Here is a 24,770-nt window from a genome sequence, read left to right on the forward strand (position 1 = left end):
CAAACAACCAACCAAACATAAAAAAAAACAACAGAAATGAAAAGGAGAAACATTCGTTGTTTCAATTCCATCATCATCAGCATCATCAGTGTGTGTTCGGGATGGTTCAACCACTTTGCCTAGCTTGATGGAGCAGCTGGAATGATTTGGTAAAGCTGTATCGCGTCGAAAGCCTACCCACATGACAGGCGGAGGCGGAACATTGTGCTCCATCAAGGAAGCAGCAAAAAAGCCTACTCAACCACACATACACACACACACACACGATGGTGGGGAGGAAGGCATAGAATCGAGCTAGGATTGGATTTCCAGCATTCGACTTTCGTTGCTCGCTTTTCCAACAACGGCAGCCACCAGGCCAGGCAAAAAGGAGGCTCCCACCGTTGGCATTCGAAACGAAACGGTAAATCGCGCTTCGTACACACTTATGCAAACGCATGCTCTGCTGCAAAAAAAAAAAAAACGTACAAGCCAACACAGCTGCCGAACCAGACAGTAGAGTGAGTGGTTTGGGGTGGGTTTGATTTTGGGGCCTTGAGATGGAAATTTATGCTGCGGCAACGTATATCACACGCACGGCATGTTCGTTCTTATTCTGCCGACCGCGGCAGGTGACTGATACACACACACACATACACATACAGACAGTAAGGTAGTTCGTTACCACGTGGGGTGGAAAAGTGGGAAAACAAAGCTCGAAGTGCGCACCGTTACTGCGTCCTAACGACTGCGGTTGTGTATGGCAACGCAGCGCAGACACAGAGGAGGGTGAAAAGGAGCAGTACAGTACAACGACTCCCAAAAAAAATTCTCCCCTCCTTTCTACCGTCGAAATTCAAATGAGCAAAACCTTCGTGAAGAATTATGATGGCAAAAAGTTCTGTGGAAAAACCCCGAAACCTAGCCGCGGTCAAGGATGATAAAGATCTGGCCAGCAGGGCGTTTTACTGGGCAAAGGGGCGTAAAGGTTACTGGAGTACTTATTCCAGGCACTGGTGCAATCGCTTTCATAATGGATATGCGCTAGAAAACCCCGCTTAAATCGACCCAACGGTGGGCAGCTTTCGAAAGCCAACACAAACGGTGTGCGCTACCGACAACACACGGAATCGGTTTTGTTGTCTTTGGAGCTGGAGCGCGAGTGCGAATAGCATGCGGTACTACAGTAGGTGTATTCCTGGCGGGCATCATCGAACAGTGTTCCGAAAATGAGTGGCCGAGTGTAGCAGGAATTTCATCCAAACATGGACCCTGCCAGAAATTGTGCAAGAACGCAACATTTCGGACTGTAAAGCAAATAGGCCTAACAGTGAACGGAGTAAACGCATCGCATGAAGAACAATGTTGCATCTGGGTGCATCATGTTGCTATTGTTCCGATTTTAGAACCTTACCTTTGTGGCAGCAGCAGAGATTAGGGAAAATGTGCGTTGTGCGCTGAAAATACTGCCGGTGGACACGAGTTCGTGGAAAATTCTCTTATCAATTCAATGTGGAGCTCACGGAAAGCGAAATATTGAACACATATTTCAGAATTGAAACTGACGCAACACAGGCCTGCTGGGCGACTGTATCAAACAACGAGGCTCTGCTTTTACTCAAATTCGAATTAAATGAAATGTGAATTCCTTCGTGGAAAGTGTAGAACATTGTTTCAAAGCCTTCCACCGGCACCACAGCAACCACCAACGTCGCTCTCACTGTCACGCTTTTCTACCGCTCTCGCACGTTTCAATGGGAGCAAAATTAATGAACACCAGGTGTACACACCCAAGCTGACAGGTCCTGGGCACCAAACACCTCCCTCCCCCCATGTGCACCAGGCCTCCATCAAATTGGATAAATAAAATCATTCTAACCAGAATTAAACTCTCTTCACTTTCTTTGCGATGCCACACCCGCACCATGTTGATGGAAATTAATGAAGGTTTTTCTTGAAGCAATTTTTACACCTCCACCCATAGATTTGTGCTGCTCCGGAGCAAGATAAATGAACCTGCCATTCCAGCGCGCCAGGATTTTTGTGTTCCGTGTAAGCGCGCATCAAAGAAAAAAAGAAACTACTTAAAAAGGCAAAAATTTGATACGATTTGATTTCACAGGGCCGAGGGTATATGGGCATGAGGGAAACAGGAAGGCAAAGAATGCGGTGGGAATTTTACCAGCAACTATACGCACACACACACTCACTGCTGCTTCGACAACACAGCTCGGGACAGGTATGTAAATTATGTTTTCCAGCACTCACTACCGTCGCGCTCGGATAATGCGTGCTTGTAAGTGCACGATGTTAATAGCGGCTGTAAACACGGCAAAGGTTCTTCCATCCCCATCCCTGCCACCCTCTCTCCTGATGCCCTGATACGTCACACACCCTCCCCACCGCAGTGCCGAAAAATCTCGCTTTCACACATTGTCGTCCCTGTTTGTGCTGCGACCGACGCACAGCCGCCGCACACTTCCAAACCCATTTTTCCATTCCAAAATCCGCGATAAATGAACCATCCTCTAGAGCACTGCTATTGGGGGGCGTGAGGAGCGGGAGTCAGTGGCAGTATTTAACTGAACACGAAAAATGCATTTAAATCGACTGTACAATGGGCCTGCGTGAGTGCCTGTGCCTTTACTGGAAAAGTTCAGCGTGTTGTCGCGTAATTGCTCCAAAGTGTCACCACACCACCCCGCGGCCGTTGTTGCCGTCGCCACGGAGTTTAACAAACTTCGGAAAGGTGTTTTGGGTGGGAAAGGTGGAACGGTGCCGGCGACGACACACGCATACACACATACACCTGGGTGGACAAAACATTTACAAATGACGCTGGTGTTTGGCACGGAGCGGAACCATTTGTGTGAGCCGATGGTGGCCGAAGGGGATCGCGCAAAGGGAGCGAAAGGACACATGGCGGTGGAGAAGCAGGGGGGGGCGCAGGTTGTTGCGGACCCCGAAAATACCTGTTGGAACTCTGCACTCGGCATGTTTAAAAACAGCGGCACACAGGGGATGGAAAGAGCGCGTTGGAATGCAAACAAAGCAGGCGCGGGTAGGTATATTAGGGCCGTTCTACTGCTGATGCACATTACAACACAATACACAACCTGAGGCCCTTTGTCCCAGGGGCATCAAGTGAATGCGCGTACAACACGCATATGCAGAAGTTCGGTTCGAGATGCGAATGGGGAAAACGGGCCCAGAAGGATGATTCAGGATGCGGCAGGATGGTCTGTACTGCTGTTGAGAGGGAGATAGACACACATACATACGTACTGTTTCGATTCACTTGATTGCAAAGGACGGAGGGCTTTCTATTGTGAGCGTGAACAAGCCCCCTCCTCGCTCCTGCAATACCAATTAATCGATCGTTGTTGTACATGCCGGTGTGAAACACAGGGATTGGACAAAGTAAAAAAAAAAAAAACAGCATCAACATCCTTTCCCCGTGCTCTCCACCATTACAAGCCTTTACACCGAACACTAATGGGCATCGGTATTGCATGTGCGGCATTTTTTTGTTGTAAAATAACGAGCAAACAATACACTAAACACAGATTTCCATTGCACCACTAATCGCAATGTTAAGCTTCGGTGGGGCGAGGCGTGTGAGGGCACAACAATGTGCATGGCGGACGCGCACGGAGGAACATGATAAACGAATGTTTGTCTAGCACTCATGTTGACAGCACAAGCTAGTGCAGCGCTGCAAACATAGAAACACATCTACACAGTGCACATCGAACATTTATCATCGAACGACTTCATTTCGTACCAAAATGTCCTCCCCACTGTTCCCATTTTTTGGGGGGCAGAGTACATTACAGGGTTTTCCAAGTTACTTTCGACAGGGGTCGCCAGACGATGAGATCCGGCTTTAAACCCCGGTGAAAAAACGAATGCAACGGAACGTTAAAGTGTTGAAAATCATGGTGAAGAAATAAAAAATATTATGATAGAAATGAAATATCAGAGTATTTAATTTAGAACGAGGTTGAAACCAATGTTGACATTCATAATTTACTTCCTGACACAACGGTTCTTCTGGATTGTAGGGGTTAAGACAATGCAGGGGGTTTCCACTTTATAGGGCAACATTATCGGCGATTGAAGAACACAATTGAGTTTTTCCATTTAATATTTAAAAAAATGAAGAATTAGTCAAATGGTGTTGTGTACTTTCGTACCATACCATCACAAGAAACTCCATTATTTGAACGTTTGCCATTTCAACTGAAAGCCCCTTTTCCACCTACAGCTGTAAGGGACAAAACAGGATATGCACAACATTCATTTTTTTTTTTCACCACAGCAAACAGGCTGTGTTATTTCGGTTTACCAAAGCAATTTCACTTGGTTTCGATCGTGTGGGGAAGGGGTTTTGTACCGCAGCGCTACAGTTCTGGTCAAACATTGCCCAAACCCATTTTCCTCGAACGAACACACGATCAACCCGAGGTGTATTTGAACAGCAAAACGAGCAAGCAATACACACACACAGGCACACATCGAGCGGGAAAGCATCAAACTTTCCCAATCGATTAAAAACAAACCACACTACACTGCCCGTTTGCGCAATAATTGATGCTTTACGATAGTTGGGAAAACGAAGTCAAGTAAATAAAAACAAAAAAAGAGTAAGCTTTTGCAGCCCCAAAAACCAACCGAAACTGACGATGAGAAACTTTGCCACAAAACGAATTCATTTTCTCTCGGGCCAGGAAGAGTGCCGATGCCATGAGGGGGTAGTATTTGGACCAGCACACAAGGCCGGGAGATGAAAGTTTTCAAATTATTGCTGAATTATTAGTATCGGAATTGTTTTTAGTGCGCGAGGGTGAGGCATTTTTGGTGGTCGATGCAAACGATACACGGCGGGGCAGCTGGGGTAGCGACGCTATCCGGGCCGTCGAAATTGTGTTTGTAAAGTTTGCTGTGCACTCCTGTCCCTCTCTCAACCTGCTCCAATCGAAGAACACACAGTGCAACGGGGGAGATTTATTTAGTAACAGTGTGTTTTTGTTGCCTCCGCCCCATTTGGCGCTACCAAATCAATAGCCAATGCTATTGCAGCATCGGCATTAGCTTCAAGACGAGTGCGCAGCCTGACCAGGAAAACGCAAGCACAGTTCCAACTTATCCAGGCAAGCTTTTAATCCTTGGGGGTTCATCGGTTTAATGCGGCTCACCGTTGGCTTACTGCTAAGTGACTGAGTGTCCATGCACGACGGGGGACTGTGCAGGTTAGAGGGGGTACACGCTGGGTCCGAGGAACAAGAACCAAACGAAAAGGTGACATTCCACACAACCCAACTGCCACCATGTGTGTGTGTGTCAGCGCGTCATTGTCGACTTAAATTGGATTTCCAGCACTCCTCCGGAAGGCGCAAGCCAACGGCATAAGTCCCACCAATATGACTCGGTGTGGTCAACCGGCTTCCAGGACATGGAAAATCACCTCGTCCCCACCGGGACCTACAGCCCGGGGTTGCCTTCCCCAAAGTGGTGCAATAAAAGCAAAGGGGTAAAGGATTAATAAGGTTGGCTTACGGTTCCCGCTCGGACTTGGTTTCGGTCGATAAGTCCTGAACAAACCTTTACCCGCCGCGCACCCAACACTGGAAAGCGGCTGGCCGGATGCTGCACTGGGTGGGGGGGTGGTGATGGTGATGGCAGTTCGAAACCGCAGGATTTCTGGAAAATCAATTAAATCCTGCAACCGGTCAGCATCCATCCCATCGCCGGTCAGCAGTTCATGGCAAGGCAGCTTTGCATAGCGCATACGAGGACTGATGCGCCAGCCCCTCCCCTGAAGGATGGGATGGGCGGACACTTCAACCTGCTCCGGAACGGATAACGATGGAAGGCGATAGTCCCACCGGGGAGGACGACGACAATGATCCACGTGTACCGTCGTACGGTTCCGCATTCGAGAGCTGATTGTTTGTGCTTGTCTTCCCATTGCTATACCCACTCACGGTCGTTGGGAGATGTGTGTTGTGTCGAGACATTCAACGCTTAATGGTCAGCGCCGGATCGTTAGTGTGGACACATGTGCCGGTGTGTGCAAGAGGCAGCGTCCCGACAACACTCTAACCACAGAACAAACGACCCATTCGAAGGGACATAAAAAGGTAAAGCGAGATTTCTTCTCCACTGTTTGAGCGGAGCAAATACACCATTACTTACGCGCGCGTTCGGAGGACACGAGACGCGGGGACGAAGTACCAATGCTTCTGAGTGCCAGTGTTTTTGGGTTTCATTATCATCTCCCAAAAGGGGGTAAGAATAGTTCAAAAATCAACACTCCCGGCCACCTATTTTCCGGACGAATTGTTCTGGACGAGGCGCCTCCCAAAAAAAGAAACCCAAAACACGCACACACCAATGACACTTTAGGTCGATGCAACGGGAAGGAGGACACCCTGGGGATCACAGGGCGGACGCGGAAACGCTAATGGACATTCTTCCCAGTAGGAACACAACAAAAAAGCGCAAGATGCAACGCACCTCGCCGGGAGAAAAGATTTTCTCCCGGCCCAGCGGAATGCATGCTGTGTTCGTGGCCCCGGTTAAGTAAATACAATTAATGCGCCTCACCCCATACATACACAACGCAGGGTGCGCTCCATGCGGCGCTAATAATGGACGAAAGGCGAGAGGAAGAGATAGAGACAGCACCGAGACTGCCAGGGGTTAATGGCAGTGCATCAACTCAACGGAACCGTAGTCGCTAGAGTTTGTTGTTTGTGCATCAGGGTTGTTCATCCCGGCTTAAGAGCAAATCTGTTCGCTTTTCCCACTGTCTGGTGAGGTAAAATGTGTTGAAAAAAAAAACGAGGTAAATAGTATCTTTTAAACAACACAGACACACACAGACGGAAGATGCTACAGTGTTGGAGTTGATGCACCAAACTCGCCAGTTAATTTAAGACATTAAGCAAGGGTACGCGATTATTGCGAAATTAATTTGTGATTAGTTGAAGGAAATGTGGTTCCGTTTTGTAGAAGCCAGCAGCACAGTACATAGCAGACAACCTGGCACACTGCTGCCGCTCCAATAAGGCAGTCTCCGCGCCCAGAAGTCCAACACGAAAGTCGCACCAAACTTGGAGGCTGAATATCCGCAGTGTTCGCACCGTCATGCTAATTATGGTTGGCTTCGTTTCCCGAACACACCGAGACGACCGTTTTGGGGCATCCCTTTTTGCTCGGGTTTCCTTTTCCGACAGCGCGGCCAAAGGGTAGGGGACCACCGAGACGAACAATAATCCAAACCTGGGACCTGTGTCTACTTTCCTCCGCTTTGGGCAGTGCGCGCGCGCCCCGTTTGGGGCGGTTTATTTAAATGCCAGCAGCCTTACACACTACAGCACTGCGCCAGTTACGGTGCTCCAAGCTGAAGCGGAGAGTTTGCATACCCTTCAAGGTTTCGCCGGAAAAAAGAAGAAGGTACACGCGGTGCTGCTACCGTGCTGCTGCTGCTGTTGTACACTTGTATTACTTGTGTCCGGATGACTTATAAATATTGAAAGTCTTACCAGCGGCTCTAAGGCTCGTGTGCGAAGAAGAGCACTCTGCAAGGAATGACCCGAACTGTCCTCCCCGAACTGCGCCCGTGTGTTGTCCACAGGCTGCCGCCAACTGCTTAGCTGAATTTTTCATAATAATCCCTACATATTTTATGATAAACTAGACAGACTCCGAGTGTCTGCGCATTGGCCAATTCTCGGCCAGCCAAAAATGGACTTTCCGGACGAATGCACTCCTCCCCGCCAACACGTTGGGCGGAGAGCCACCATTAAGATGATAGAGCGAAGGTACGGGGAGTTTGTCCTCCCAGCAACTGGACCTGGGGGAGTTTCAAGATGACCCGGGCAAATAGCACGAGAGAAAGGGAAGATATGTTTCGGGCTCGGACTGCTCGAGCAGGCAGAAGAAAATTGTTACTGCATAAAAACGAACAAAATATGATATGCTGCTGCTTCCTTCCCATTTATGGCACACCAGAGGGCAGAGCGCGTACGGGCACAAAGTCGGACGGATTTATACGGCGGATATATAATGCTCGTCCCCACTTGCATATCCCTTCCCGTTCTTATGCCCATTTCCTGCAGCTTTGCAGTCAAGTAGCGCGGACGGGCATCGAGATGCTGATGGGAATGGACAGGACTTTCCTAGGCCGAGCAGAGTGTGAGACGATTTGCTCGCTCGTTCTTCGCGAAAAAAGAACCCAGAGGGAAGAACCTTACACAGAGAAACAAAAAAAAACACTGTTAGACACACTCATACGCTGACCAACAGCACACGACGACCACAAGAGGGAGAGAACACTTGGGCATAGTGGATTGCTATGGAAATGGTGATAGGAAAAGCTAAAGGCTCTCTTCCTTGTCCTCTGTGCGGCATAAAAATTGCAACACCCAAGAGTTGGTCAGTGTCGGCAGGGTGGGAAGGGTGGAACAACAAAAGAATGAGCAATAAAGGTGAAATTTATATTTGCTCCACTGTAATGGGCGCGCTGCTACCACTAGCCTAACTTCCTATGCATTGCTGCTGTGTGGAATACGGAATCAGGAAGCAACGCCACGCTTTGGTTTATCGGACAGCGTTGCCAGAAGAAGAAAGGGCACTTATGGTTACCTACGATTCACGGTAACAAAAAAAAAAAAACAGTGGAGAAATTTCCTGTGTTCGGCACTGCGGCAACGTCAGGTGCGAGGAGCCCGTGTATCTCCCCGACCGGATTGAGAGCTGGAGGATGGCCTAAACCACTGTCATACCAGCTGGCAACCAATTCTAGAACTCACCGATCTGCGCCCTCGCTTATCCGAAAGGTACCGAGTGTGCAGGAAGCAAGACAGGAGAATTATTTCCTTCTTACCGAGTTGAATTATTTACTATCAAACTATCTTTCCCGCGGTTCGCCCTAACACTAACGAGGTTGGGTTTTCCATCTGACTTTTTTTCTTTTTTCGCCTTTGCAGAGTAATAGGAAACCGCCCGATAACTCCAAAACCTTCGCGCCCTCAGTGGCTTAGCATTGGGAGTTGCAGCAGGGTGATCTGTGGGAAGAAGCAGGAGAGCATATCCTATTCTTGAATACTCAATTCGGAACTGACCGCAAAGCCGGGGGCCTGTTATGGATATCGGCAAACGATATGCTCTCTTCTGGAAATGGGGAGACCACCCATTCTGTGTCCGGGTACGACGACAACGTTATTACAAAGCGGCAAACTCCCAAGCCCCCAACAAGTTAACACCAACGGCCCATGGAGAGACAGGGGATGAAAAACGGGAAGAACCTTCTTCCCTTAACCTTCCGAAACTGGAACTATGGCTCGCAAAAGAACAAAGCGCGTTCATACCTCTACTTCTTATGGCAGGAACGGAATGTTTCTTGGGCTTGTTTTTTCTTTCTCCCCCCTAGGGGACAACACCCCGGTGCCATTGACAAACCGGGAATGGAAACGCAAACGAACTCGGGCAAAAAACAAAAATAAAAACAGAACCCTTGTGACACTCTACTTCACACCCCACCACAAGGTTTTGCCGGAGTAGAGAGAAAGAGCGTCACCTGGGGCTGGGGCTGTCACCGCTTTCGGAGCACCGAGTGCTATCACCATTTTTGGATCGGTTCCGTACGACCGTCCACCGCTCGAAGGGTGCATTGATTAACGCGCGAGAGTGCACCGTCTGGAGTGGTGTGTCCATCCTGCCACGGCTCCCAGAGCACCACTCCCAAAAGGAGAGAGTCTGAAGTGATAATAATATTCAAAGATAGGGCCAGCTGCCCTCTGGTCCATCCAACCGCCTAGACGACATGGTAAAAAGCGTCAGATTTGGGAATGCCTTGCGTCCAGTGGGGTTCTGCATTTTTCTACCCAGCGAAAAGACATCTCTTGAGTAAGTCACAACCTAAGGGGGACTCGCCCTGACGGGACACTACGGATACAAGCCGTCTCGCCTTCTTTGCAGTGCGCAGCAACACATCGTCAAATCGTACTACCCCCGTAAAACACACCCAGCAACAGTCGTTTCCCTTCGCTGGCTGTCTGCGCGCAGAATGTCCGAAAGGTGCGATAATGACACCTGGAATAATGGCGTAATTTTTCTCCCTTTCCTGCTGTTGCTTTTTAATGAGCGCTTAAGATTGGCCAGACTCGGTCGTTCCACTACCCATCACCCAGCGCTAGGTCTTCTCGACAGGAAGTGGTAACCACTCCGTTGGTACAAGCCCGGAGGCCACTGTGCAGCATCTCTTCATGCGCACTCTGGGTGGATGTGGGTGCTGTGCCGTCCGCCATCACCGCAATTATGACTTTGTTTATGCCTCGCGCGCCACCCCCTACTGTAGCATTTGGTGTGAAGAATTGCTACTCCATTTTTGTACTCGAATGTCCCGCGCGCTACTCTGCCTGCCCGGCGGGGGTCTTACCGGCTGACACAGCGCGCGATTGCAACAGTCTGGTTGCAGCAGGCCCAGCGGGACAGTTCGCCATTAGCCCGTGTACACGGGAGGCGAGCCAATCCATCCAGCGCGCGGATGGCCACCTCCGGTGCGACAAGATGCTGCCGGTTTGCTACTTCTGCCCAGCGGCAGCATTGCATTGCGATGTGTTGTTCTCGCGCGAACGTTTTATTTGCCTAATGCATTCGGATGCGCACCACTGCGAAGGGTCTCTCGGTGTTGTTGCAATTTGTTAAAGGAAGTAGTTATTGCAATACACGTCGTCGCTGCCGCCGCATTCCAGCAGCAATGGATAGCGAAAATGATGGCTACCAATGACTGTTTATCTAAACAAAACAGTGCCTTATGTTATTCGTCCCTAGCGTACCTTTGGATGTGGTTTGCGCATCTCAAAGCAATGCCCTTATCCAGCGGCAACGATGACTTCTTCCGCCTACACACACTACGAGTGACTCACAGGGACATCACAGAGATAGGCAAGAGCCGCCTCTCCAATGTGCTCACGGGGGCAAACCGATTGGGTCATTAAACTAAAAATATCCGACCATAAAACAACCGCAACTCCCACTGTATCGCGCAGCACATCGGTGTCTCCGCCTTGAAGCGAAAGAAAGGGCGTTCATTTTTCGTTGGGCAACCGTTACGCTCAAGTAGTTAGTCCCACTTCAAAACCAGCCCCGAGGTCTTCGATAACCACAGCGAACGGACACTTGAAGTCCCGCGTATCGATAGAAAACGCAGCCGAATTCGGCGAGTCAAAAAGCTGATGAAATGAAACGATCGCTCAAACCCTTCTTCTGCTGCCGGCGAAAGTATCTTAAGTGCACACCACACGAACGTTCGTAAATCCTACATTTTAACTGCCTTTCTTACGAGGTGCATGATTACAGCACGGAGGCTAACAAACCGAGGCCGCTACCGGTTTGATGTCTCTATCATGGGGTGTGCTTTCGTAGGAACAATGGCCAATGGTGCGAGCAATCGACACCGACCAGATACAACACCGGCGCGCAGGAATTTCAAACCTCTCCAAAGTTCTTATCAGTTCTAAACCCCGAAGGCCTAAGTAGCCGAGATACACCGACGACGCAAACATTTTAATCCCAGAACAGCAACCGCATCTACGTCCAATCCAACGCGCCTTATACGTGGCTTAACTTACCGAAATTCTTCCAGATGTCCCCGGGGTAGAGCCTCAAAAAGACTACACTCCCGAAAAAGGGGCTTTAGTTTAGATTTTAACGCGCCCGGTTTGTTAGATAAAGCGATTACACATACTCCAACAGCTCATCCGTCCAATTAGGAGTCAATCTTTTTCACGTCGGAATTAGTTCCGAGAAGTTGTTTTCTGCGCGAGACTTGGTCCGCGAGAATAATGAGCTGCCTCGTCGGATAGGAGAAAAGGAACAGTGAGAGCTGATAAGAAAGACAAAAAAAAAAAACACTGGAACCAAGATTCTTTCAAACCCGAAATCAAAAGGCACACAAGATTAAGACGCAACGCATAAAGCGACGCTTTTTTTTCTAAACTAGCAGAAAACCTATAAAACAACACACCTAAAACACGCACACACCGCACCGAAAGCCAGGTAAAGGCCGAACTAGAAGCAACGGAAAGGAAAAGAGTAAGGAAAAAAAAGGTGATCACCAACAGCACCCATTAACCGAACCCAAGGCCAGAGTGACGACCAGAGTGATCTGAAATGAAATAATTTACAAGAGCAAACGAGAACCAAAGCAAACGATCGAGACAACGGCGTCCGCGTGTGGAAGCAGCGGAGGTTGCTTCGGGGGGATTTTTGAGTTCTTAAATGTCTTAATTGGAGGGACTCCGATCTCTTTCCGCGTAATGATCGGGTTCGGAACAGATCCCTGGTGCACCCTTTGGGTCTTGCGTATTGTTGTTGTGCTGTTTAATTCGGTTCGATTCGCTCTCTGAGGTCTGAGCGCACATCAATGCTTTCCAATGTCTGGCGGGACGCGTGCACAGGAGTCTTTTTTGTTGCTGGGATTGTTCCTGAATTACAGATCTCAACTAGCTGGTGGGTAGAATGGAAACAGCATCGGGAAGCTGCTGTATGATAATACCATTCCAAACGAATCGCAACCGGGTACGATCTATTGAAAGGCTCCCCACTTATGCCGCGTGCTCAATTGGAGAAGCGAAATGGCGCTGCAAATGTTCCAATCAAAGGCAACAATGGTTGAGATCATCTTGTAGCGGTTGTTTTTTTTTCTCTTTGCCACCGGCCACCATTCTCCATGCAAGCATTCGAAGGACTTGAAATCGTTGTTGCCTCTTGGTTGCTCCTGGTCCGTTGGATATGTACAAAAATCCAGCCGGGATCCAGCGTGCCTCGTTCAGTTGGATACATACCAACTTGCTGTCCCGGTCAAGTGGCTTCGTACGCAAGTTGCCCATCTTGCCAAAAGCTTGCTGGCCACACGTGTCCACATCCTCCCTAAAAGTGCTTGCATGCATCTTGAGAAGGAGATTATTTTTTGAACAAACAACATAATCCACCTTATCCCCAACAGAGAGCAAAGCTAGCACAACCTTAAAGATCCTAAAGAACACAAATACATCACGACGCAACAAGGCAACAGCAGAATGAGGGGAGAAGGTTCGATTATTTGCTTTCTGCATTTTGAAGTTTAGCTTCGGTAAAGTTTAGCGCTGACTTTTCGCACTCCGCTCAAAGCGTACAGAGAGGCTAAACGTGCAATATTCTAGATCCTGATCCGGAGCGAAAGTAAGAAAGAGAAAGCAACAATGGCTGCCGGTATGGTATGCAAGGTGGAATGTGGAAAAGAATCCACAAAGCCCGCTTCCGGGCCGCCGAACATAGGGGCGAGGATTTCCTTTGCTTACCAGAATGGCCAAGACGAAAGCTGCCGGCAAGAAGTTTCCAAAAACCCTCACACAACAAAAGTCGAACACGGCATGCTTGAGGAATTTTAAAACATTCTATGTTGCGTTCGATTTATGTTTCTCGGTGCTTTCCCGGTCGGGTGCCCAACGAGGCGGAAAACCCGGCAGCACACAACTTTTGTGCGGAACGCTTTTCCCGTTCGCGGTTCAATCGAACTGTCTCTTCAAATTTACCTTCCGAACGCGGAGGCACTTACTCGTTTTGCACCGAAAGCGGGCGGAGAAAAAGGGAAAGCCGTTTTCCACGCGAATAGAGAATTCTGAATTGTCTTCGCACGGGCTCTGTTGCGGGGTGGTGGAAAACACGCGCAGCATGGTGGTTCGGCGCAAGGAAAAGGCTTCCAATGACGATGATCGGCACTGGGCGCACCGCTGAAGACGAATTGCTTTTCCGTTCCAGCCGATTTCTTTTCCACATTGCCTGCGCATTCGGGGCCTGGTGCGAAAGTTTTCCACTGGCAGGTGGGGGTTAAGGCAACAGGGTGGAACGAATAAAAACAAAAGCTTCGTCGCGGGAAAAACGGTGGGGCACGCTGGTTTTAGCACCAACAGCAAAAGCACCGAACAGTGGAGGACGTGTGTTTGCATTATTGATTGGTTGTTTCGCGATTGAGGCGGCTGGAGTTTTTTTTTCCGCGAGGTTCAGCTTTTCCCACACCATGCACAGGTTACGCAGCACGCCCGGGCCTTCGGCCGGGCGTTATGCGGTGGTTCATCATGTGCGGAAGACAGTGTACGGGAAAAAGCACACGAAAATCGGAAAACACACTTATAGAGCAGCTACCCGTAATCAAAACGATGCTTATGATGATAATCATGATGATGATGATGATGGTGATCGGCATTGCGCCATTGCCGCACAAATATTCATACAGCAGGGCACGGCCAAATGCAGTCACAGAGACACAGAGAGAAAGCGAGAAAGAAAACGAATGGGAATGGACTGGAAAAGCTTCATCGTTATTCGCTCCATTATTGTTATGATGATCAATGCTATCACATTGCGGGAAAATAGATTGGTGAACGTTCGTCTCCCTTTTGCCGCACACACTGGATCGGTGGATTGAATTTTTTTGGGGCTTCCCCTGCTCTTGGTTCGTTCGTTAGGTGGGTTTTCCCCGTCAGATTCACCTGGCGCACACACTTTTTTACACTCCCTCTCTCTCTCTCGTTCGCTCTATCGTTTCAAGGACTATTGATGATTGAATTACGAAAATATACCGGAACGAGCAAATTGCTGTTTGTTTTGGCCAAACAGAAGACATATAACAGCATCACCAAACCACACGGGAAACAAATCGATCATACACCAACACGAGTGGCATATACGGGGTAGTAGGGATGACAAGTACTTTCTTTCCAACGAAACAATACAAAATCGGTATGGGGTTTCGTCTCTCTGTTTGAGAGATTTCTAGCAGCGTGCACGATTACAGCATGGGTGTAATAAACACCGCATTTCTAGCAGCATTTTGAAGCCTTTGAGGTTTTGTCCAGCAAATCACGGTAAACACGATTGCAGTTTTCTGGACGCACGCAGAAAAGATCCAAACCTACAGCATCCAAATGGGACCACTTCTTGGAAGCCATAGCGCCCCAACAGCGACTCGTTCAAGAGCATCGACAGACAGGCCCCAGGCCGCACGCGTGGCCTTGTCGAATTTCGATCTTGGTACAGCCGAGTACGAGGGCCACCACTTTGTGCTCTTCACTGCAGTCACCCGTAGTTACGTGCGCTAGAACGATCCCTCCTAACAAGTGGAGCAGCAGATGTACAAATGTACACAGTCATAGCTCGTGGGCCGAAAAATTCGCATTAAAACCCATTTTAGCCGACAATTTTCCGAGAAGGTGCCGTGCCAGGCCTGTCTGACCCTACGAAGCAGCAATCGGGCGTATGTTTGGGAGTGTTCCAGGCTATTGAAGCCAACGCAGCTACGCGGGGTTTTTTTTTTGCGCAATCGAATTCACGATCCCAAAAGGGCGAATTGGGTTCTCGGAATAGCAGAGCATCCTACGGAACTCCGGATGTTGGAAGCGAACCATGTACCGAGCAAGGAACAGCAAATCGATCTATAGGAATTATCTTGCGTTTGCAGATGGCTGAGCACACCCAGACCCACACAATTAACGTCCACTTAAAATTTGTTTCGGTTGTGGGGCTCCTTTGCAGAGAACGAATATTCATAAGTTCCTGGAAAACCTTTAAAATGCTTCAAATAACCTTTAGGTTAGTTAGTTACATTAAATGTCTGACTTATCAACACTTTCCTACTGTTTCAGAACTAGAAAATATCATGACCAACCCCAATAGAACCTCTCCTTACTTTGCTTTCACATCTATGAAATGGGCGATAAATTAATAAATCTCCCAAGGAACTAATAGAGATACCTTTCATTGGAGTATTACGATTGCTTTTGTGCTGTGCCGACTGTAACGGTTGTACACAAACACATGAAGTCATTCTTTCTGGCCCCTTTTCCTTCGTCCAAAATGAAGATCTCCTTATTAAACTTTCATCCCTGGACGGTTACCTTTAACCGTACGGAGCTTTTCATCAATTACTTGGAACAGGACATATATGTGACAATGGCGGCAAACCTCTTCGGCACTTTACCACAATCAACCCGCGTTCGACCTATCGTTTCGGGATACGGCTACATAAAGCATCGATATCTGTAAGGAGAAAGGTACACCGGGACGCAGGAATCAAACAATCGAAAGGGCTTCCTTCGCCTCGAACCTCAAGATACAAATGGGGCAACGATGAAACGAAACAAAACCGATCGTCCTGAAGTCCACCGGGAAACTAAACCTTTAGGCAACTGGTAAAATAAAACCTTCTTCCTCTCGTGTACCTTTGTGCTTCACGGTTCGTGATATTCAAGTTGCTGGACAAAGCAGTACCGGTGCTGCCCTGCTCCCTTCGAACCATTTCCAATTCTAATAAGTCATTTCACCATTCGGAAATGGTGACGAGCGCGCGCTCTTCCGATATTGGTTGGTAGCCAACACACACCCAGCAGCACATTTTTCCACAGCGACCTATTGCCATACGTAAAAAAGTGCTCTGCTTTTTTAATTTTACAACCACTGGCCACAGTATCGCCTGCTGGGTTTTTGGAAATTGGCCCGAAAATTGGCATTAATTAAATGACTGAAAAAGCCCTTTCAGCAACGCGCACACATACCGCTGTGCCTTCGGAGCGCTGTGTTGTACTTCCAACCGACACCGACTCCCAGGAAGCACTGCAAATACCTTAAAAAGGACAGAAGGTCCAGCGCAAAGCGTAGTCGTCAGAGAGCACGACTCACACAAAAACAAGTCCTCAGGGGGGGACCGACCTAAAGCGAGCGAGATGAAATGAATATTCATGATCGATTTACTTTACCTCTCTCCAACACAGGTCGGTGTGTGTTTGTATGTTTCAAACCTTCAAGAGCGGTTTGTGTAAATGGGAAGTTGTCTCCGAGTGTAGTTTGCTGTAATGGTCCGATCTAGCTTGTACCGCTTTTGTACGATTGATCGGAAAGTTCAAGAATCACCGAAAAGGTGGAGTTTGTTTTTTCCCTCTCTTCTTACTCGCTGAACTTGACCTGTGAAGTTGTCAACCTGTGGCACAACACTTCATCAGAGCGGAAACTCCCGCTGGGTAATGCCTACCGTGTTGTACCGGGGCACCGGTAAGGATTCATTCGCTAACGATCGAAATGAAGCAATTGCCAGGCATCGAGAACTCAACACAAACTGTCGAGCAAGAGTAATTTATACAATTATTTCCCTGTCCAAAAGACCTACGTAAACCGGTTTTTTTTGTGTCCGTAACTCCGAGTTGCTGTCTGCGCAGCGGCGAAAGGGCAGGATTTTGCTAGAAGAAGAACGTCAAATGAGCTTTTTTATGAAGTGATTGATCGATTGATCCGAAAAGGCATTCCAGAACTTAGGTAAATAAAGAATCTGAACAATTTTGTGTCAGAAATCTCATTATTTTAGGGCATTACAGTGTGACCTGGTCTTTGCACTTGCAATAGAACACTTTCCAATAACAAGCTCTACAATCTTGAGATGTTGAACATTCAATGATCCCATTAATTGCATCTCCTCTTGAAAAAAAAATCAGCTTCACATAGTGAAGAAGCGGCCTACTATCTATACGGCATTCTTTTCAATACCACCCAACGACTAGGAAAGCTCCTGCAAGATATACCCATCAGAAGAGGCCTCAATACCTTCTCCAGATGATTCAGGCGCTGCAAATGAATGTCTTATTGTTTGATTAATCATAATCTGACTCCTCTTCAGTCTTATTTCGAGGTCATCGCCTAATTTACCTTCCCCGCTACCAACCGATTAGATGATCTCTCCCCCCAAAAATGGCACACACCCAGAAGCAAAGCAATCAGCACAAACAAATGCTTCAATGGCGTCCCAGTGGAGTAAGTACCGTAAACGCGTGTTGTGCTGCTACCCGACGACCAATGCCGGCCAGAAGCATCGTCAAGCAGGCAGGGCAAGCAGGCCGGCAGAGCGAATGACTATATCTTCCCCTGACTCGGACATCAACCCACTTTGCGTTCATGATCGGATGGAAATTACCGCCTTCCCTTGGGCGGAATACCCGCCGCACTCTCTAGAAGATGATATTGGTATATTGGTACCCATAATTAGCCTCACCCGTTCACCCACTCTCTTACCTTCTTACTCCACGCGCAGGCAGCCAGAGCTTCACTTCATTCCGGCTTCGTCGTTGAGGTTCGGGTTTTGTTTCGACCAACTCCGGACCTTTTTCCTAGCCGCGGTGCTCCTGTACAAAATGAAAAAAAAAAAAAGAAAACAAGAGAGACCGGTATGAGAACACAAGCACACACAAAAAACTGGGAAATAATTAGACGAAAAACGTTGCCACCCATTAGAAATCTTGTTGCTCACTGGAATTGATGAGGATACCCATATCCCAGTACCCTCGTTTATGCTAATGCAAACCTGCAGCCGCTTCGGCAAACGCGAGAAACAGAGCAGAAGTAGCAGTGGCAAAGACAAAGGTGTCGACAGGCCACTCTCTCTCTCCACTGCTCCTCTACTGCTCGAGTATCCACACACACTCGCGCAAATAATGATCGGAAAATTTAAGACGCTCCAAGGTGCTATTTTGGAAGCCGCGAGCCTCTCCGCTCACAAATGGGCTGCTGCCGCTGCATTTCGATGTGAAGGGACAAAACGGGGGACTTCTCCCTGGACGGCGTATTATTGGCTAATCACACGCCTGGGAGAACTTTTTAGCGGCACACACTCGCGTGCGTACTCTTGCGTAGAGGACGTCCAATTTTCGAAATCCATTAGCATTATGGAGAGAAAAAGCCCGCCGGAAAACAAGCTAACCCTGAAGGCAAAGCTGTGATGAGAGGCACCCCGAAGAGAAACAGAGGCAGGGTAGGGCGCAATTAATTTACACCTTAACACAGCACACACACACACCAAAACACAGGGAAAGAGAGTGAGGGAAGCTTTCCCGCTCAATCCGGTCACTGTGAGTCGATGTTTAGGAAGTTAAACAGCAATAAATAAATAGGATAGGAGCAAAACCTAACACCATAGACTGGGAAAAGGCGGCCCCGGGGGTGAGTTGAGTGTCTTTTCCTGTACGGTGGCGTGGAAAACCCGCATGTTGATGCTTTCATCACGTGCTACGGTTGGTATAGAGGCTTCTTTGAGTTTTTTTTTCCGTTCTCTTTTGATAAAAAACTTCGACTGCCTCTGTTTTCCCGCACGCCCACGGCCGAACGGTACACAACACTTGAGAGCGCGTGCATGTCTCCCCACCACCAGAGTGTGTCCGAATCAAAATTAGACGAACGTCAGAACGAATTTCCAAAGAACGATTCCAAAAGCAAGCAGAAAGGAAGCCCCGCACGGGCGCACACAGCCGAAAAATTCCCTCAGTCGGAAAATAATCGGCTATAAATAAAAGAAATAATAAATTCCACTCCACTCCACCACGGATCGTTCGCTATTGCCACACGGACGTCAGACCGCGACACGGCTGGTTCCAAGAAAAATTGCCGACCTAAGGGAAACCGCATCAACATTCACACACCGACTATGCCACCAAAGTCAAGATCGTTTTTCTTGGCGTGTCGCTGCTGCCCGCCGTGATATTTATGCGCGTCGCCTAATTATCACACTTATTTATTTGTTTTTCGTTTTTTTCCGATCGGACTCGGATTGCCAACCTTGTGTCCCCCCCTGGATGTGTGTTTGTGGGTTCAACACAGCGTCTTGTTAAGTAATAAGAAAATAAACCACCAAAGATAACACACTTTTATTGTTAGCGAATGAAGGATGATGGTGGATGCATCGTTTATATGCAACTTGAATTAAGAATGCAAATACAAACTTACACACACGCGTGCGAGGGAGAGCATCAACCCCCCTGAGAAGCAACCCCATGTGGTGGGGGTGGGAAGGGTGAGGAGGTGATGTGTGTAATATATAAGGCAGAGGATAATTCTCTCCTCAAGTGGGCAACACACTTGGTAAAACAGGTAAATTATAGCCGCATTGTACGCAGTTGGCTGCAATCGCACTGGCATGTATATATAAAGGTATGCGCGAGCACTGCTACACCCTCCCAACCCAGCATTGCGGTTGATCTCGTTATGCTCGATGCGTTTTTTTTTCTCAGCCCCAATTTAATGGCCCGTTTGGTGCAGACACACACACGCCAAATAAAACACACATAAAGCATACCGAATTATTCGCCACAGGGGATAGTGAGTGTGCACTATAAACCGCGATCGCACACACACATAAACAACCTGGTGGTTATGGGTGGGTGATGGAAGAAGTAGAGGTTAATGGTCAGCTTCTTTTGAGCACACGGTGAAGATAGTGGGAGTCATTGGGGAAGGGTAAAACTTTGCCATTTGCTCGGAGGTCGGGTCTTACAAAAGCTTCCGACGAAACCGGGGGGAGGATCGAAAAGCGAAGAAGGCTAAACTTGCCAAGAGGGGAGCCATGGCAACAAGGGATGCCAATCTGCAGGGAAGGCCGTACTTGCTAACCTTCATGCTTTCGCCCGCTGATCGTATGATGGTGTGTGCGCCTTTTATATCTCACTGGAGCCCACACAGCCAGCCAGCCAGCCTGCCTTGGCTTGGGCGTACAGATAATTTATGGAAATTCTGCACACTCCAGTTAGCGCACCGTTTAAAAGGCTTCAGCAAGATGCTTTCGCTCTTTGCCTTGCACTTTCGCGCGTGGGGGAGAGAGTTTGTGTTTAGCGAGATTCACTACCGATTCCACGGACCTTGCACCCTCTCTCCGCCTTTCGGTTTCATTTTCGCGCATGGACGTCGGTTGTAATAAAATGCTTGCCCCTTTTCTTAGAGCGCCGGAGCGAAAGGGCTTTGTGGCGTTAATGATTTGCCCTCTCACGGGGAGCTTTCCATGAGGGGTATGCGAAAATTGGTGCAATGTTAAAAAACAAATCCTAGAAAGCGATACCAATTTCTAATACATCTCACTTCGACCCGAAAATCGATTATGGAGCGCGCGTAAGCAATGCGAGATTTGAACGCGGATCGATACCCGTTCATCATCAGAAGCTTTGTCCAAAAAAAGAGAGAAGAAGTGAATTATTCCCCAACCCGAAAGGAGAAGCGGCAAAAAGTGTGAAGATGTGGCATTTCACTCAACGGTCCGAAATTTCTCATTTCGATTTCAATTTGCCTACAAATGATTTTTTCTTTTGAAAATTGATTGAAACAGATGCTGACTGTTAGGACATAAAGGTTTCCTCTTGTAAAAACCCCTAAAGTATAGGTACTTCTCTGTGTTCTTTATGGCTTTTTTTTTAGTTCTGATGTTTCTCCATGCGATGTTAATCACGGAGAAACTCGCCGACTCGCGTTGATTTGTTAACGTATCCCGCTGGGTCCTTTCGGCGCCCTGCAAGACTCCCCGCCGGGTGCGAGATGATGTTTCGAGTGGGGGGAGTGTGATATTAAAGAAAATGAGAGTTGTCAATCGAACTCCACAGAGTTCGACAATGCAAGCCACTGAGCGCACACCCACACACCGACCCGTTACGTTATGAATAATTTCAAACTAATTAACGTTTTTGCTTTCCACGCCCGGCGCTCGTCTTTGCCGAGCATTGGGATCTTCCAATGTTCCCAATTCCGTGCCAGCAAAAAAAGGGACCGCTCAAAAAAGGTCGCTTCCATTCGCTTCCTTCCAGAAGGCTCTTATAAGCGCCTTCATTTCCTGCGCGGCAATAAACTAAGGTTCCGAAATGGCTTCCGTCATCGCTATTTCTTTTCTAGAAGCAAGGCTGCCAAGGTCCGAAGAGGTCCGATAGCGTGCCATAAATCCTTCCATGTTGTTTACCAGAAGACGCACACTCAGTGTTTATTATCGTGCTATCAATAAACAAATATATGAGCCCAAAAGTTGCAACTGCATCAAATCGAAGGCGGCGTGAGAAATTTATTTCCTTGGTGCATCATGCTCAACACCATCGTTTTTGCTTATCGCAACCTAAAAGCCGGCTCTGAACAAACGTGGCAACGCCACCGGTCGTTTATTTGTTCGGTATGCGATTACGCGCTCCGGAATGATGATATGTCCGGAGAAGAAAATTCCACAAATTGGAACTATGAAGATAGTCAGGCACACACACACACACACACGCCCAATCATTTTCACCCCGATAACATCACGTACGTAACAACTAACACCCAATATTTCCCAGGAAAAAAGGGAGAATCTAGCAATGGTCATCCATTTCTTATTTTGCTTGATTCTGAAAGGTCTGTGAAAGGCCCAAAAGGAGGTCCTCAGTCGGCGCAGTAAGTCAGATATATACTTGGAATAAAGCCAAAAAAAGAGCAGCAGCGGCAGGATATATTTGTTGGTTACGCAGCATGACGACGACGAAGATGATGATGATGATGATGTTTGAAATTGATCACTCAATAACTTCTGCCACGAACAAGCCATACAGAGATTACAATTTTTCAAACAAGCGGTCCACCGCTCTCGCTCACGCGCATTCCCTTTTCCAGCAGGGCTGTGATGCTGCTGCTCTCGCCGAGGCCAAGCGGGTTGCTTGAAAATTCCCTTTCGAACCATGCACGTCCCGAAGAAAGCCAAACTCGTTAATAAGAACCAACGAAGATGAAGAAGAGAATCATACAATAAAAAGGATCTTCCAAAAAGGATTCCCAAAACGAAGCCATTGCGCTAGGCTAAGCAGAAGGGCAAGGAGATGCGTCCAAGGTGAGAGAGGAAGAGAAAAAATTATCCCACTCACAGCGGGAGGCCACCTTTTTACTTTTTTTTCCCCCGTTCCATTACAGGACCTTGTGCCATGGAGCCTTGTGTTCACGTCACGTCGCCCGTACGTGTTTCCATCGCTGTTTTCTGAAGAAAAAAACCCCGGCAAAACTCCGGACAATATGGTCGGTCCGCCGTCAACCGGAGGACGGAACATATGTCGCCGTTCTTTTGATGGACTCACTCGAATTGTTGAAAGAATTAGCACAGCCGGCCGTCCGGAGGGAAGGAGGCCCCGATCGGCTCAAAGGGCGAAGGCACACATGGTTTCAGGGACATGGACAAAGGTCGTCAGGATAAGTAAACCATTTTCCACCATCTAATACCTTTAATGAAATGTACTTTGGTTTGTTGTGTGCACATTGCAAAGGACACGGGAACGTGTTTGTGCGGGAACGTGGCGGCGCATGAAATGGGTACAACGTGCTGCGACACAAAAGGATACGATACCCCAGTCAGTTTCGATCGTCGGGCAATTCGTCTTCCATTTTCGGGACCCTCTCGGGCCGCAAGAGAAAGCCGTACAGGACAACAAACGGGACGAATCGCCACCGATAAACCTATTTGAGGAAGCTAATTTCCTACAGCGGATTACAAGCACGACTTCGACGCACCAAAACCTCCTCCCTTTCGGCTTGGGCGGGTGCAAGAGGGGTAGTAGTAAATGGCAATTCATAGGACAACAGCACACGGAAACACACGCACGGAAAGAATTTCGTGCCCAATCGCCCCGATCGGGCTTATGAAGGGATGAAATGAAGAATGGGCACCGCAACACACAGGCCGCTAGAGGGCGGAGATTAGCAATAAAAGCGACCGAACGAGCACGCACACACGCGCTGCACGGAGCGAAAGCAATCACACAATTCGCACCTGGACACCCGAAAAAAAGGGGATTTATTTGTCCTGGGCTCAATGGTCCCCCTCCCGCGACCTGGGCGAGATTGATGCAATGATACCGAGCGAAGTGTCTTAATTCAAACGGCGCAGTAGCAGCAGCAGCACCACACACTCCCCTAAAACCGCGTCCAGCGACTCCCATTCGGTGACGGCTTATTTTACTTCCTCCAAAATCCAGTTTCGCTCACGCAGGTATAGAGACGACGGCGGTGATCAAGCAGCAGTTGGTTACCGACAGAAAACACAGACCACAACCGAAAGCGACGCTAGGAAATCATGGCAAACATGACTAAGCCAGTATGTGGTCCGGGGCCTAATAAACGGTGCGCCGACGGCGGCGGCCTCAACCGACGATCTCAATCAAGTTAAAAGCGAAATATAAATTACACCAGCCCACCTACCTCTCAACATATAACATACAGACACACACACAAACGCATGGGGCCAACAAAATGTTGCTACTTTGCTCCACATGGTAGCTTGGCACACGATAGAGAGGGAACCGCTGCCACTTCCTACTGCCCCCGCCCCAACGCGCACGCGATGTATTACAAATCGTCCATTTGATCCGCAACCGAATCTACCGAAACCGCTTCCTCTGTGTCTCTCGGCGAAGTAGGCGCAGTAGCGAAGGCAGCAAGAGGAGAAGAAACAGACCCGGAGGCGTCGTGTATATACATCTTTGGCCGATTCCGACTACTTCGAACACTGGCAATAGACACAGCATCCTCTGCTTGCTCTGGCTAATAACGGGCGATTACAATTGATTCTCGTATTGCGAAAGGAAATGGACGGGCGATGTAGTAATGGCAATGGTCCTCAGCCCAATGCTTCCTCCTTCTCCGATCATGATCACACACACACACATACATTTGGTGTTGCAACACTTTCCGGTGCACTCTCGTAGATGTGACCTCCACCGACGGATGACTAGAACCGTTTCCGTCCACCACTAAAATGATCGACGATCGGTGGTGGTGGCTCATCTCGCTTCCAAACTACTTGGAGTTGTGTAAGTCTTTCTCCGGCAGTGAAGAAAACACCTTTGGGTTGGAGTTGTTGCTTCCTCTAGCATGCCGCCGCGGGCGGATTTAGGGCGTGGAGCCCAGGAAGTCATGCTAATGGAGCAGAGAAGGAGATG

The 24,770-nt window shown here is 48.4% G+C and overlaps 1 protein-coding gene across 6 annotated transcripts in view; it reads right to left on the reverse strand.

The window, feature by feature from the left end:
• The window catches only part of LOC120894929 (uncharacterized transmembrane protein DDB_G0289901), a 137,449-nt gene that overhangs the window by 94,202 nt on the left and 18,477 nt on the right, over positions 1-24,770 (reverse strand). For all 6 annotated transcript variants that reach the window (XM_040297828.1, XM_040297827.1, XM_040297826.1 and 3 more), the window contains exon 3: positions 18,088-18,197. The gene's annotated coding sequence lies outside the window, so the exon portion shown is untranslated. The remainder of the gene's footprint in view (positions 1-18,087; positions 18,198-24,770) is intronic.

Source organism: Anopheles arabiensis, chromosome 2 (genome assembly GCF_016920715.1).
Source record: "Anopheles arabiensis isolate DONGOLA chromosome 2, AaraD3, whole genome shotgun sequence".
NCBI lineage: Eukaryota > Metazoa > Arthropoda > Insecta > Diptera > Culicidae > Anopheles > Anopheles arabiensis.